Source organism: Charadrius vociferus, unplaced genomic scaffold, assembly GCF_000708025.1.
Source record: "Charadrius vociferus isolate BGI_N301 unplaced genomic scaffold, ASM70802v2 scaffold190, whole genome shotgun sequence".
Taxonomy (NCBI): Eukaryota; Metazoa; Chordata; class Aves; order Charadriiformes; family Charadriidae; genus Charadrius; species Charadrius vociferus.
In genome coordinates, this window is record NW_009646608.1 from 6,412,567 (window position 1) to 6,429,694 (window position 17,128).

The 17,128-nt window shown below is 42.8% G+C and overlaps 1 protein-coding gene across 1 annotated transcript in view; it reads left to right on the plus strand.

The window, feature by feature from the left end:
- The window catches only part of AGBL1 (ATP/GTP binding protein-like 1), a 372,591-nt gene that overhangs the window by 283,490 nt on the left and 71,973 nt on the right, over positions 1 to 17,128 (plus strand). The window lies entirely within an intron of this gene.

Below are 17,128 nucleotides of genomic sequence, written 5' to 3' on the forward strand. Positions count from 1 at the left end.
GACTCAGCGGGAAACATTTTTCTATTCACTGGAGTGTCAGGTGGTAGTCTGTCCGCCTCAGATCCTCCATACAGAGGATCTCTTACAAGGAAAACATTCTCCAAGAGCTGCAGGGCAGGAAACAAATATTGCTGATAAGAGAAAGACTTTGATGGTATGAATTAGAAACTGTAAACCTGATTCTGTAAGGATTCTCCCAGACGTTCCTCTGTTTCTCACCGAATTGAGTCCTGCAGACGTTTAGAGCATAGGTTTGTGACTTTTTGGTGCATAGAATGAAGTCATGATCCTACTGATTATTTAAGAAGTATTTTTCCAAATTGCAAAATTAATTTCTTTGCTTCCTACATTCAATGGGATGTGTTTAAGTGAGGTTGCCTCATTATAAATACATGGGGAATTTGGCCTGGATAAGTGTCAGAGTATGGGATTCTTCAGCTTGAATTTGTGATGAAGCAGAAATATATATATTCTTTCTAGACCACCGTCACTAGTTAGTGTGATGTGCAAGCACATATGCTTGCAATAATGTTTTTCCAAGAGAAATGGAGAAAGAAAACTTAGTGATGTGATATGATTTGAAGCTCCCCGATGGGTTTGTCATCAAAGAGCTCTCTCAGCTTCATCAAGGAAAAGCAAGTTTTTCAGTTGCAGAAATGCCGCCATAATTTATAGCAGGCTTCCAGTCTTCCCCCTGCAGGAATACTTAACCGACATTACCACCACCTGTTCCTCATGCCGAAAACCATTCTTACAAGCTTGTTCGCAGTTTTTAATGTTTATGAGGGACAATGAAGAAAGAGGGCTAAAACGTAGAGACATTCCTTTGGATTAGCTGTGCTCACTTGTACATGTGAACATATAAATGAAGCAATTAAGGCGTATGCTAAACACCATCCATGTTGTGGACAGCCATCCGACAAATCATTGTATATCATTAGCGAGAACTACTGAAGCCTGGCTGGGCGGATGGATTTGAGATTCTCCTTTCTGAACTAGAGCTAGAAGAGCCTTTGCGTGGAAGTAACTTCATTTATAGGAAGAAAAACATTGAACCCTGACTAGCCTCAGACACTGAAACAAGCATTTTCCCTGAGCTTAATAGTCTTATGTTACTATATTCTTTAGTTGGTTTTATATTAATGGGGTTTCATTCCGTTTTCCCAATATTGTGTGGTAGTTGATCAGGGCCCAAATAATAGTAAGAAGCTCTCTAATTGCAAGTGTTTTTAAAGAAGTTAACGAAAAAAAAAAAAAAAAGTAGTTCCCTGCTGTGTAAGATTCCCATATTGATCCAAATGTGTCTGTGGTAGCTGAAAGCAAAGTCTTGTGTCCCTTCAAGTTTGCCCAGCGTTAGGGAGTACCTCCATGGCATCCAGGGATGTAATGTCACTGCTAAAAGGCAACGTGCCAGTTACTCATTCATTTTCAATCCACTGGGTATAATTAGAGGTTTATGGAATTTTTGGTGGCTTAGGTACAATTTGTTACCATTTGCAGACCAGGTAAACAGCCAAATTGTTTATCCCACCTAGATATGTCATATTGCAGAAGGTTGGGGGGAGGGAGGCGCAGGGACCAAAGGGTTTGCTAGCATATTCTTTTTTTAAAATAAATAATTCATGGAAAATGATTGTGCAGTATATTGATTCTGATTCTGAAAATTAATACTTTGCTCCTGAGTTTCTGTGAGTCTAGCCAAGAGAATTGTGTGATTTGATTTTAGTGGGAATAGGAACCCTACTGGGACCGATGGAAGAATGCAGAATACAGAGAAGCACGGTGATATGGGCAGGAGGGCAGCTATTTCTGTACCTCTCTCTCAACTCGCAGTCTTTGAATAAAAAAACCCAAAATGATTCTCCATCAAAACATTTCTCTCAAGGAAGCTGAGGGCGCCGTCGCTCAGTGTAAACTTACTCTGTAAAGATTAAGTCTAATCTAGCTGGTTTAGGTATCACAAGGCGGTCACCAGAGCCTTGCAGCTTACTGGTTGTATATCATTGCATTAATGGAAACTACACACTGCTTCTTCCTAGTCTAGACCCATCTTTATGGGTTTAAGGAGAATGAAATATTTGTAGTTTAAAACTATCTCTGTTGTCTTCTGTGGTTACCACAAAAATGCACAGCATCCTTGAATACTTCCTAAACTCCGCTTCTGAAAGTGTAAGTAGACGTGAATGAAAATACCCAGATTTTTGGGTACCTTTGCCAAAGCTGAGTCAGACTTGGGGACCCTTCAGGGGCAACACAGGAAAAGTCTGTGAGGTTACCTTGTGCAATTTTTTTCTTACATACTTTACAGCGTGAATAGTGGTGGCTTTAAAGAACTTGCAGGCTACCCTTATTCCAGAAGTCTGCATTGTCCTGTTCCCGGGAAACGATATGCATGATAGATACTTAAGTGGGAAGCAATGGCTCTGACTGTAGCTAATGTTTTCTGGCAAAGGAAAATGTGCAAAAGTATCCCAAAGACTGTCCTGTCTAGAAAAAGGTACAAATATCGGTGATTCTTATCTCACCAGTATTCACCAATATCAAAAGAAAAGAATTAGTATTGTTCAACCGTGACGAAAACACAAACTTTCTTTAGTTGTGAGGGTTTTGTTTTGCGGAAGCAAACTGAAATTAAGCAGTGAGCAGCGTGATGGATTGCACAGTGCTTATGTTAAGTGTGTCTATCTTGATCTAATGTGTTTCCTAAATATGCGTTTCTGAGTGCCCATCTCTGTAGTACTCTGGGTGACAGGTCAAGCCATGGAACAAGAAGTTAATCCAGCACTGGATATAGCTGACTCCCAGATGAAATGTCTCATTGCAAAGGTACATAGATCAAAAGCCGTGGAGCCAGAGGTCTCGTCTGTTGTGAAATCCCTGCAGTTCATGTCCTGCATTTGTCTCTCTTTGCCCTGGTGTCTGGTGCGCGTGGCATCGACTTGGCATCTCAGCATCTCCTTTTGACAGCAGACATTTTCACCTGTCAAGGTTTATAACTGTATGTGTCTTTTAATTTTCCTCTTCAGGCTGTCTCTGCTCTGGGTGTTTCACAGCCTTATTCTTTCACCACTGCTGTGAAAGGGATGAAGGAGCCGGCTGGACCCTGCCTGCTTCCCTGGAATAAACTATTTGCTGTGCACTTTAGATAGCACTGTCAGAACCAGCGGTTAGGAAATTGGAACAAGGCAGTAGCTGTCAGGGAAGTGCCTGGTCTAATGGAGGCATCCTGTGTGAATGGGGGATTTCTCACACCAGACCAGGTCCATTGTGTTCAGGGTACTGTCTCCAGTGAGTCAAAGAAAGAAACCTTTAGCAGACCTAACTAAATACGGTTTGGTACGCAGGCAAGAATTTCTTCCTGTCCCCAGTCAACAGTCTATCTTTCCTCTAAAGCGTGAACTGTAAATGGAGTCATTCACAAGCACGAGTGGGGTAACTTTTGGAATAAGTTCCTAGGAGAGGCAGAGCAGCAAAGTAACTGCATCTGAGAATAAGTAAAGGGGGCTGAACTTCCATCAGTGGGGCTATACTGCTAGTAGGACAGTAGAGTGTTTCCCCTAAGCCCAGGAAATCCTTGGACATCATGAAGTCGAACAGCTCTGTGTCACTGGTCCTCAACGTGTCTATATAGCAGCTGTCTCCTGGACATGCCAGAAGGTGGAGAAAGTATCAGATGCAGCACATGCATAACATACATTAGAGCTGCAATGTGTGATGGTGAGGAAGAGGGATTAAATTGCTCCGGGTATTAGTCTGTGTCCTAATTAGCAACCTGTGCTCCTGGGACACTTCATGTTCGCTCTCACACTTATTCAAGCATTGTCGCCCTCACATTTCATGACACCTACTGAGGGACCTAGTTGTTTGTGGCTTTTCTTTTCACAAGTGATATTTAGGTGTTTTTCTGCATTAACTAGACCTTTTTCCACCAGCATTCCGCAGCGTTAGTCTTATGGACCACTCTGACAAGGTCAAAGGCCAAATACGTGGAGAATTTTCCGGGCTTTGCAGCCACCTTCAAAAAGCCAAAGCAATGTGTCAGGTGCTTGTGCAGACACTTTGTTTTGCCCTTTCCCAAACTTGGCCTCACAAGCACGCTATTGCCATGCCCCAGGAAGAATCACTAATTTTGCGTTTCCAGCCTCCCGCCGTGCTTTGCAGTCAATTCTGGCATTCAGAAGCTCTCTGCTGGGAAAATTAAATGCCAACTTGTGCTTCGGACATCATGTTTTTTTGATAATAGTTTTCATGCCTCATTTGCTGTAAAAGCAATTAAGTTTTAAGTCAACGCTGTCCAGGTAACTTCACATTTGTCATGACCACCAAAGAGGATGAGAAGTCACTGTTTGTTCACATAAAGCAGGTTTGAGAGAGAGAAAGCAAGAGCAACCCCCCCTGTAGGTCTCCTCCCCTTCTTCCTCATGGTTTGAACTGATGGCACATTCCTTCATTTTCTTTTTCTCTGCCCTCCAGGTTGTGCTGGGAAATGTTTTGCATACACTGCAGCAATTGTAGCCATTTGTTCATGAGACACATCTTATATGTTGAGACAGGCTTTTGCGAAGTCATTATGCATTTTCTGCTGACTCAGATATTATTCACCTCCTCTATTTCTTCTTCATTTTTTACCTTTCTTGAGCAGAGCCAAATCTCTCTTCACCTCAGGAGGTAAATATGTCTCTCTCTGCTATTAATCAAAAGCAGAAGACTTAATCACTGCTCCGATCCTTTGTCCAGATGTAATCTTTTCATCTTCCATACTCTGAACAGAGTTAGATTGGTCAGCGTATGAATGGCAAATCCAAGAATCGACAAGAAGGATTTGCAGATCATTTGGAACTGTGCTTGCTCTTCTTCTATACCGCATTGATGCACCGTCGTGATCCTGGATAGTATTGAACTGTTGGATTTCCCATCTTTTCACTACAATGCGCCTTCCCCTAATTATGGCTGTGCAAGCAATTCCTCTCATCTTTTAAGCTATGTGGCCAAAATGTGATTCAGATCAAACTAAAGTGAGTTTGAGGAGATGAAGCAGATAAGAAAGAGGAAAGTTCAAGCAAGAAAATAATGCAGATGGAACAAAGTATGTTCACTTCATTTGGGACATCTTTAGTGCATCTTTGAATAGCAGAAATGTGGCATTATACTTGTGTGCAGTGATGGGGAACGGCTCCCTTGCCTGGTAGTTTGGGTCTTCCTGTAGTTACAGGTGAATATGGGTGTCATTCCTTGACATTATGTTTGTTTTGATTATATAAACTGGAACAAATTTCAGCTGAAAGGTTTGAGTGCAAGCCAGTGCTTCACCCTGCAAAATGCCCCATCATCTCCACAGAGTCAGGGTGTACCATCAGTCAGGGCATCCAGTCCCCTGAAGCAGACTGGACGGTTGGACTCTGGGGAGTCCTCTGACACGTGGATGAAAATGAAAGAGCTTTTTCATTGGGTAGTGAATCTAACCCCACAGGGAAAAAATTAGCAGGAATTATTTGATTGTTTTGATTCCGATTTATATTTGATTGAAGCTTCATTTTTCTTTGAGTAAAGTTTTGGTTCGTTTTTAACCTTGATCATCTGTAGACAGTAAATACCTTGTGGCAGCTTTCAGAAGAGGAGGTTGTTTATTGATTCTGTTTTTTAGCTTAGTCACAGATTTTATTGCTGGTAAAGGAATTTGAAATTTCTACTGCGTTATGAGCATCTCTGGCAGTGGTATTTCTGTATTTGGATGCTGGAGAGAAAAGTGGTGTGGAAATGCATTTATCTAAGTAAGCTAAACTACCGCGTCACTTTGGTGGTGCAGAACATGGGGCAAAAGGAGTTTCTAATGTATTTCGTGTAAGACTTGTGAGAGCACAGTCTAATATGAACACAATGTGACAGGTACGAGAGTAGCTGAAGCTGGGCTTTGGAGTGGTCTCATGTTGCTGTAACCATTTGGGATGAGTTCACGAAATGCCTTAACTTCTGACTGTCTTGTAACACTCTCCAGTGATCTTTCACACTCAAGTTGCAAAGAGTGATATCTTCTTGGTCTCTTGGGGTCCAACCTAAAGAATTGCTGCCTCTTCTATTGAGAGGAAAAAACCTCAGATTTTGAGTTTGGATCTATTACAGGCTTCAGATTTTACTGTCATTATATGCCTCGATAATCATGTTTTCTAAATAAGAACGTGAACCTTCTTCCATCCACCCCATTATCCTTCTTATCCTGCACTCTTCAGAGTCTCTCCTTTGTTATTGTGAGAATACAAGCCCGGTGAATTCTTTGGAGGTTCAGCCAAGCAATACAGCCTATAATGAATATATTTGGTATTCAGAAGGCTTTCATGTAGTTGTTCACAGGTGAGCCACTGTAATTCAGCAACTTTTCATTAACACTTTCTGGAGCTGTCCCTATTTTCCTCCTATTGATTTTTATTATTATTATTATGATGAAATACCTTGGGAGCTGCACAGCTTCTGTTGATTGTTATCAAATGCCAGCCCCAGCTATGCCAGGCTGGGTACAATTATTCACACTTATTTCAGAGGTAATTAATTTATCATTTAATAGCTAATAATAGCAATTTAAATAGCAGCAGAAAGGAAGGAGAGGAAAAGAGCAAATGGAAGGGAGAGACATCATAGAAGGAACTTCAAACATGCACAAAACCACCGCTTGCTATCATATTTGTCTTATTCAAATTACCGTACACGTGCAGCTCTGACTGGACTACAGATAATGAACTTGTGTATATCCAGCAGAACAAATGGGCTCTGCATTGCCCTTTCTGTGAGGCATATTGCTATAGTACTGTCTGGTATTAGACATTTTCGTATTGATTAGGAGCATCTGTATTTCTGCAGTGCAGTCCTTTTCCCTTAAGATCTAACTTGAAATATGAAAGCCGGTGGGGCCCTTCACATGCTGGGATAGAAAAATAAAGCTGATTGCTTATCAGGGGTTCAGAAGTGATTCCCATTTATGAAGTGTCCCCCAAAGGAATGCATTATGAGGAATGTACACTTTCCTCTTAGGTGGCCTTTATGTAGACAAGGATAGTGCTGACACTAGAACAGAATAGATGTGTTTTTTTTCTAAAAGGGTACAAAGGATGATGAGAGGATCAGTCTGTTTAGACTATTGGTCATCTTGAATGCAGGCAGAGGTGGGATTTCAGACTGAACATGTCACAAGTCTAGTGTTGAAGAGGCAGGTCCGGAGGACTATGTATAGCCTTATATAGACTACATGTATACTGCAACAGTAGCTGAAGCACCAGTTGCATTAGATTTGGAGCTCTGGCACAATAGCTGGAGGAAACAACTTTGTCGGTGCGACTCTGTTGATGATCTCTGTCTTTTGTTTTCAGCTATTTGACAATATTAAGAGATGTGGCTGAACAAGGCTTTACTGTGGTGGGTATCCTTGTGCTTCTGAGCTGGTGGGAAACATGGATAAATGATAAGGCTATTTCAAGGATCTTGGTGATTTAGTGTTTCCTTGTAAAACTTTTCCAAATGTTGTTCCCAGAGTTCCAAAAGAAATTCAGAGACGTGTGAAAACCTGAGAATAGACAGATATTTCATACTGATACATGCTACAGTACCTTCCTTTGGGCAGAAGCAATGGAATAAGTGAGTAGGATGGCAGTTAGCCAAAATTTCTCTAACCCTTTAGAAGAAAGCATGTTTTTGTGGAAGTAGTGTATTTTGCCCCCGATGAGTTGCTCTCTTTACTGCAATTAATTAATCTGTCCACAGCTCCCAAAAGAGCCTCTTGAGGAACACACTCATGTAGGCGAAAATTAGACTGGTTGAGGGTCAGAACAGGTTTTGCTTTCCCACGTGTTGGAGAGTTAATCATGGGACGTAGATGACAGGAACAAGAGACATTTTGGTTTGGATTATCTGGATCAAACGCTTCACCATTTGGAGTTCTCGCCTCTTGGACCGAACATGGGGGCCCAGATGTCCAAGCATGACAGAATTTAGAAGCAAACTGTAATGAATGCCAGTGTTCTGTGAGGCTGTATAGAGCAGAATATCTCCCCACCCATCAGTAGCATCAGAACCTCATTGCCACTGTCTAAAGGAGATGTAGATGGGCAAAATATAGAGATAGAAGGAGCTGAATCCCCTGTAAAACCACCAGTGGGATCCAGTTTTTCACCAGGTCAGAAGTTTGTACCTGTAGAAGTTGCTCAGACAAGAAGAGCTAAGGCGAGCCAAGTGGTTTTGATATAATGATGTTCCCAGGTACACTGTCCTCTCATCGCTGCGTCCTTTCTCTGAAAAGGGAACATAAGAACAGAGATTTCTGCTCTTGAGGCAAATAGCTTGTTGCAAATCCTTTTGGTCGGGTGCCCAGCCTGCAAATGAGAGTCTGGCCAGGCCTCTTGTACTGTGGTGACAGTGTACAACCGCTCTCTAGGAGCATATAAAAAAATTCAACAAGACAAATGAGAGACTAAATAGTTAAAGGGATAGAGAAGGCAGAGAAATTCATAATTAAAGCTGTTGAGTTGCAGTAAAAGGAGCGCATAGCCTGGAAGGAAAGCGGGTGGGCGAGCAAAGTGTCATATTTGGAGGTAAAGTTGGCACTTGAACAGCATTTTAAAGTACTCCAAAGCCACCTCCACTGACATCTCAGCTGCATTGTATATTCTGTCAGAGGCTCCGGCTGCTCAGTGTATTGTGGCTGTGACTCACCCACAGACCCTGCCGCTTCCCGCCACGCGAGGTATTGTAAAGAGAGACACGGCAGAGGTATTGTGTGAGACATGAGATAAATATGTGCAGGTTGTTGTTTCAGGGCCCTGCACACATGTGTCCCAGTGTGGATGAATGCTTATGCATGGAGGTACAACTGTGAAAGGCAGGCCCTGTTGTAACCTCTGACATTTCATTGCATTCTTTCGGAAACCGTATGGATTTATTAGGGTGTATAGGTTAAATGTGACATTGGCAAAAAGAACTTGTGAGGATTAGGCTGGAGCTGAGACTAGAAGTATGTGTGGGGGAAGATCCACAGGCAATTAATAATCAGTCTTCTATTTTTTTTCTGCAGAGCAGAAAAATACTCAAGCTTAAAATCCCAGATCCAATTCCCATGAACGTGGGGAAAGTTCAATTTCAAGTATAAGATGAAGACCCATCCCTTTTGGGCCCTGGCCAGTCTGTAGCACTTAGTAACGCAGCCCAGATAAGGGATCTTCACTGGTAGGAGTCCAGGACAGAGCAGTGCCACTTTCTCATCCCTGTTACAGTGCAATGTGAGAGGTGTGGGACTGATTCTGTTCTGGAACAGTGCAGATGGACTTGTGATGTGCCGGAAGGACTCAGTGTGCACGTGGGGGTGTTGGCAGAGAATTGGGAAAGGGTGCTACTAGCAGAACTCTATGGAAAGTTGTAACTCTGAAAGAATTGGATTGGGATGTAACGGCCAAAACAAACAAAAACCCCCACCCCTGTTTGTTGTGAAATTTCCTTTCCTGAGGAAAGGTTATGGCTTCCTTCTGCACTCCTGTCTGTGGGTAGATGCTGAGGGTTCAGGCAGCTGCGGTCCAGACCATGAGTGCTCAGCGAAGGGCACGTGTCAGGGCTGCTGTCGGAGCAGGGAGGAGAGGCAGACTCAGAACAGTGTAAGAGGAAGGAAGAAAAAGCATTCCTTTTGCATCTATTTGGGGATGTTCTCTCTATATTCCCCCTTGCTCCATCTCCCATTCCAACTTCCATTTGTTCCTGTTAAAACTTGTGTTTTTTAAATGGCAGAAAAGTTAATTTCTGGAAGGTTAAATTTAATTTTTAAAGTAACAGTAACATGCTTTGTGGTTAGACTTTCAAATATATCCCTAACTATTTAAAAATACATAATCAGCAGCTTTATCTATGGCACATTATTCACCATTTAAACTATAATGGCTTCCTTTTAAGTGTTAACAGTTACTTACTACCTTAAATCCCTATTTCAACATGAGTTAGAGTCAGAGGATTTGGACATGGAAGGCAGAATAAGCAATTGAAGCAGCTGAATGCCAGAAAAGGATTCCGCTATCTGGCCAGTATCATCAGAAATTAAGAATAAGGGGAAAAATAGAAAGCATCTGTTCTCTATCTATTTCTCTGTCTAATCTGTTTGTTCTGTCTAGTCTACCCAGCAAGTTTTTACATCACACTCTGTACTTCAGAATTGTTTCTGAAGAAGCCATTTTATAGCATTCTCCAAAAAGCACCAGCATCTCATTAAAAGATAAAAGTCCAATGCAATTCAAAGAGAAAGCAAACACCCATTTCAAATAATAAAGCAGTGTTTCATCTTCTATTGAGCTGCAGGGGGCAGCCAAGAATTTGGGTAAAGTATTGCTACCTGAATTTATCTTGTCAGGCTTTCCCTAGTATTAATACTTATTTTTCGTTCTAGCACACAACTGTGTTTTCATCTATGAATAAATGAATCCTAAGAAGAGAGGATCCACTGTAGTACATTAGTACAGTCAAGTGTCCCTTCTGACAGTGCTCAGCATTGGAGATTTCAAAGAGGGATGCAAGAAATTACCATAGTGGACAATTACAGGACACCCCTACCCTCTGGGGGAATGCCTTTCTATCTTCAGACAGTGATTTATTTATACTGGGAAACACGAGAATTTGTAGCCTTTCCGAATAATTATAATAACAATAATCCTATCTAATGAAATGTTCCAGTGCTCTCATTTTCTATATAAGTGCCTAATGCTTTTTGAATCTTTCATTGCTCCTGGCTGCACCCTGCTATCTCATGAGTTTTATAGATTAGCAGCGCGTTGTGCAGAAAGAGAAAGTATTTCCTTTCATCAGCTGATCTTTCACCTTTGCAAATGCACCTTTGTCCTCTGCTGTAAGAGAGAATAATTGGGACTGCCCAAATTGCCAGTTATTTTGTAAACAACTATCACCTCCCTTCTCATGCATCTGGTCATGAAAGATGCTCAATTTTTTTAGTCTTCCTATTTCTCTAACTACTTTTACCACCTGCTTTGGACCCCTGCTTATTTATGTGGTGTCGTTTAAGATATAGGAAGACAAGAACTCGAGATGGTTTTGCCAGGGAAAGTGTAGCATTTGTTAAAGTAACAGTTTTGTAATATTTTCAGTGTTGTGCATGTGCCTTGCCATTGAGGTGTAGTGTTTTCAAGAGGGATGGTAGGTTCCTGGATTAATCAGCTCTATCCTCACCTGGTTTGATGAACTGTATTGGAGAAACCATTTTATCTTTAAGCAATTACCTTGGAAGATTGCTGGCCACAAATGGGGTTGGTGAAGGAAACCAGAGCCTCTCGTGTGAAAGTGCATGCCCATAAGAAATCACGTCATTTTTTTAAACCTTTTAGATTTCAGAGCTATAGATCTGACCTGAAGACAGTGTTTATTCCTACCTACAGAGCCCAGAAAGGACCAAGTCGAAAAGAGACACACAGATGGCTGAGAATGTGATGCTGGCGGTTTGTGGGTGGTACAGAACAGGGAGCAAAGGACAGAGGAGTCCCTGTGAGAGGCGGCTGTGGAAGGGTAAGGGCAGGGCAAGGCTTAAGCGCTCTCCCTGCCTTCCCCTGCAGCTCATGGAAGTGATTCTCAACACCACAAAGAATCTGATGCCTTTGTTTCAGGAGCTCAGCATTAAAAAAAAAAAAAAAAAAAGCGTTGGGTGGAAGTAAAAATAGTGGATTAGGCTGAAAAATTGGTTTAGGCACTTTGATGGTGTCTCTGAGGTGTCTTTGCCCCTTTCCAGGAGGAGCAGATTGGAGACATGAGATGCGGAAACACGGCTTTTGTTCACTTTTCTCTCTGGCTTTTTAAAATCATACCCAAACTCTTATTGTGCAAATGTACTGTTCAGGATCAAAGACTCATCATGAGCAGAGAAAGTCCCTGGAGAGCAAGGCCTGAAGGCTAAGCCCACAGTGCTGCTGCTACTGGCTGTGTACCAGTCTATTTGGGAAATCTAGTCATGCATGACCTGGCACCTGGTGATACAGCAAAGTCGGGAGCAGTGTACTCCGAGTCCTTGCATCACTTTTGATCTTTGTTCTCTTTGCCAGCTCAGGTCCCTCTGGTGGCCATGGTCCATCAGGAGTTTATCCTCACCCCTGTCAGATGTCTGTAAGGCTCCTCTGTAATGCGACATCTTCTAATTCCTTAAATTTCTCAGAAGTGGAATACTCTGGCACAGGGGCTGGAATTTATCTGAGAAATGATAACGGATAGGATCAGTTGAGGTCTCTGCCCTTTTCAGAGTATTTTTCCTCATGTCTCATTCCTGGCATTTCCATCCACTTACAGAGTGACTCTGGGTAATCAGCCATTGGGAAAGAAGCAACAGGAAGACATTTAGGGAAACTTCGGAGATGATTTCTCCTGTAGGGATGGCAGGAACAGGCGTGAGAGCAGCATACCTGTTTGCACGGAGCTCTCCCCTGCCTTGTGGTGCTTCCCTGCCTTTCCTGCATCCCTTGTGGGATGCTGGATTTGCATGCTAAGGCAGCTGCTGTTAACACAGCTTAAACACTATACCTCGCAAACAGCGGTGCCCTTGATCCATCATTAAAAGTGTCCTTGACACACTGTGGCATCAGAAGGAAGGTTTGTGATGCTAATTGCTGGCAGCACTGTTCTACCATGGAAGTTACACTGAGAGCCCCAGTACATTTTATTTTAATTTTGGGGGAGGGGGCTGGTTTGGTTTTGCTTCTTTTTTGCTTTCCTTTCCTTTTTGTTTGTTTGTTGTTTTGTGGGGTTTTTTAGATGTTTCCCTGAAAGATGTATGAGAGCTGGGAGGGTAGGTCTGTGTGTGATCCCAGAAAGGTAACCTTTCCCATCCCTGCAGTTTCCTTTTTTTTTTTTTTTTTTAGTTCCAACAGTAAATAATGTTGGTTTTTTTTATGGTGGGCACTCCATTCTAAGATTTTTTTAAATGCTGAAAGAGTAATTATTACTTGAATAGTTAGAAGGGGAACGGGCCCAATTTCCTTCATTTTCACAAGAGCGTTGAGGGTGGAGGGAGACAGAGAAATCTATCTATCCTGCAAGCAAGACCTCCCCTTCTACACCAGGAAAATGATATTGGAGCTTCAAGAACTGCAGGAGTAGTGAAACCCAGATCCCTGCTGTGTCTCCCTCAACAGAAATTTATGTTTTCAGAGTTTGGGCCCCAGCTCTTTTCTAATCCTTTGCCACTGAGTGTCATTCCTGTGCAGTTGCAGCCTTGCTGGGCTGTCCCCTCAGCTACACCTGTGGCTGATGTAATTGTGCAGCATTTTCAACTGCTCTACAGCCTTTACACCTGGGCGTCCAACCTACCTCCATCTCCTCTGTGGTAGTGGCACGCTTATGCCTGGAGAATTTCCCTACTTCTCCCCATGCTGCTTGTTCCAGAAATTGCCTGTGCTCTGTAATGGCTGAGAAAATAAAAGCATAGAAGCATATGCCCTTATTTAGTCCCTGCTGATGGGTCAGAAGTGGAGATTAATAGGATAGGAAATGTGTTTCTACTCTGCAGTCAGTAAAGGAAATTCACTGGAACTAAATTAATCATGAAACAGACACAAAGAATAGATTAGCAGGGAATTAACTCATTAATTAGATTCATACCAAAGTTCAGAAGAGGGTTTCCTTCAAGATAACAACCAAGTTCAAAGATCAGAAAGGGTTGGTCTTGGGGGGGGGACATAATTTTGTTTCTGAACTCTGTCAGGTTTTATTTTAGCCCAACGTTTGCCTGGTTGTAATGGTATATCAAAAAAGCTGCTGGAAGGAACTTGGCAGCTGGCAACATCTGTCCACAGAGTGCCCAAGGATGGAAACTATTATGAGCCCGTTCCCATCGCTTGGCTCTGGTTCGTGGTGATAAGTGCAGGAGTCCTCTCTATTGTGCCACCTTTGCTGTATTTAGAGCTCAATTGTAAGCCCTTGTGTGACTAATGGCAGCTTGTTGGAGAGTGTTTTTTCCAGTATGAGGGTGAGCAGAAACCACAGGCGTATTTAAGTAAGGTAAAGTGCTAAAACACTGTCCTCCATGCCGCACTTCTCCAGACCCCAAACTCTCCAACTGCCTTCAAATTCAGTGCCTGGGTGGGATGGAGGTAAATTACTGCATGTTTCTAAGGAGATGGGATTTGGCTTCAGTCTGCCTGTTGTTCTGATGGGGTGCTTCTCTACATGATCCCCTCTTAGGCTGCGCTGCAGCTTGGACTCAGGGTTAATTGAGGATCCATTCAGCAGTGTTCTTGTTAAAGCAAGATTTATACTGCCTGTCTTGCTCATTGTGCTTTACCACAAGCTTGCTTGCTGTGCAAGGGAAACGTCTCCATGTTGCCAAGTATGGATATTCTGGTGAAGGGAACATAAGAGAAAAAATCTCACTGTGCGGTTACCTGCTGCTCTGCGCTGCAAAAAGGCTCATCCCACTCCCTTCAGGTTCTGCATAGCCTTTGGAATGAGACCTGCTGCTGCCCAGAGCCCAGAATGTCCCCGTTACCGAGCTGTAACACGTCACACCGCTGCGCGGTGGAGCTGGTGATCAGTGTGTGGAGACGGGTTTTTGTAATGCATTCTTAATGAACTAACAAACCAGAGCTAAACACTAGTTGAAATGAGAGTGAATCCCTGTGAGGAAGGCCCCCTGCTTTCTGTCTTACCCTTTCCCATCTTTTGCTTTTGCTACTTCTCAGCATGAATGCAATCAAACCCCACTTGGAAACATCTGAGCTGCCTATTTGCCACTTAGGACTTTCTGGGTACTGAAGTTTCCGCATTGTTTATTTAGAGTTAAGTGTTCTGCTGGGTCTCTTATCACTTTCTGTAAATAACAACTGTCCTCAAATTTCTTTGGGCTGATTACTGAGACTGACAATCTGTGTGTTTTGAGTTGCTGAGCCGTATTAATCCCTAATATACTCTGGTCTGTGGATGGAAAAGCTAAATGCATTGAGGATGTCACAAGAGGGAAAAGCCAAAGGACTTACTCTTCTTGGACACGTGAAGTTCTTTGGTTGTGACATGAATAAATCTCTCAGCAGCAACAGTGCTGTTTCTTCTGTGCATGAAGATGTTAGAACAGTCTGACTTCTAATCCGACATTTTAGAGATTTTATAGCACCAGAGCTAATTCATTTCTAGAAAAGACAACACACACTTTATTTTTACCTACCTGTAACTTGTCATGGTAAAGTTTATTCCACTTAATTAATGTTGGAGTGGATAAGGGGTAAAACCCTACTACCACCACCCCCCAAAGAAAAACTATATCAAAGTTCTTTTCCTTCAGGCCCACCAAATGGGTTTCATCAACTTTGTTAACCATCCAGAAGTGAAGAATCTAGCCACATCAGTTATCAAAAGCTTTCTTTACAGTCATAGAGAGCATTTCATCCCATCTGTCTTACACACCTTTCATAAGTTCCATTTAGACTTACTAGCAGGATAACAAGGGAAAGCTATCTCACCGGGCGGAGGGGGGAAGAAAAAAAGAAGAGAAAGCATAGTCTATGGCTGTAATCTGTTCTCCTTCCTATTTGAGAGTCTTAACCTTCTTCGTATCAGAGTGTGGAGGCTGGAAATGCATCTCCTCAAACCCTATTGAAAGACACCCACTAGCAGCCTTTGCTAAAATGCAGATGGGAAAATGAAAGGAGATGTCAGGGTCTATGGACTATATAAAATCCAATCCAGAGTTTATCCTATGATAATTCAGCCCTGTATAATCCACACCAGACTGATGAAATATCAGCTTGTAGTGTGGATGTGACCCAAGGCAATTGAAGACTTTACTGTGCTTTGGATCAGGACAGTTAAGAATGCAGAGTACGCATTCAGTGAGCAAAACATTTCTTCTTTGTGCTTTTTATACAGCAAAATGCTTTGCTGCTTCTTTTGTTTCCTTCCTTCAGTCACAACAAAGGAATGTTGCAAGTGGCTCCAGAGAAACAAAGCCTAGAATAGAAAAGGGATTTAGAGAGAAGAGAAGAGATTAGATGAAATTGGTAAGAAAAAGAATTCCCAGTACCACGTTCCCAGCTCAGCCTTCTGAAGGGAAGCCCTCTGCTCGTGATCCGTTATGATTCACTTGGCAGCTCTGCCCAGAGTGGCCTCTCTCCTTCGCCTATACTGCTATAAACTAATACCCAGAGATAACAGCCCTGCCAAGCCTGGTGGCTCCTGATGCATTGTACGCAGCTTTCATTAATCTATTTGTGCCTAACAGCTCATCAATGAAAGCTCATTCTAATTCCCTTCCTTCTGATCTTCTATGGACTTTTTGTGAGGAGGAATGAGTTTGCAAGAAAGGAGTGACCTGTAATAGTCCCTAGGCTTAGCTGTAGCACGAGCAAGTTTTATCCAAGATTTCCTTTTACACTGCACAGTTCAAGCAGTGCATGTTGCTATAGACTTGTACTTCTCCATTTTCCTGTCTTTTGACCTTACAGTGATTTGCTTTTAAATACTGTTGTGTCCAGTAGTGATTGATTTTCCTGTTTTGGGCGCCAAGTGCAATCTTACCAACACATCCCATTCCTGATATGCAACTATTCCTGCTATGGTTGGTGTAAAGCGACGAAAGTCATCCCGCACTGCTCTAGGAGACCTGACCTCTTACAGTCCTGCTGCTCCTTTGCCTCTGCTCTGCCAGTTAGTAGTGAAATTATTCCTCCTGTACTATCACTGTGGGGAACGAACTTTTAGTTTTGTTTGTGTTTGCATAAAATCAGAGAAGTTAAGGGCTGGCAGGGATCATCTGTTTTCCCCACTGAGGATCAGCTTTACCTGTATCATTGACCAGAAGCTTGCTGATTGACCAGAAGCTCAGCATGAGCCCGCAATGTGCGATCGCAGCCCAGAAGGCAAACTGTATCCTGGGCTGCATCAAAAGAAGTGTCGCCAGCGGAGCAAGGGAGGGGATTCTGCCCCTCTACTCCACTCTGGTGAGACCCCACCTGGAGTACTGCATCCAGTTCTGGAGCCCCCAACATAGGGAAGACATGGACCTGCTGGAGCGGGTCCAGAGGAGAGCCACGAGGATGATCCGAGGGCTGGAGCACCTCTCCTATGAGGAGAGGCTGAGAGAGTTGGGGTTGTTCAGCCTGGAGAAGAGAAGGCTCCAGGGAGA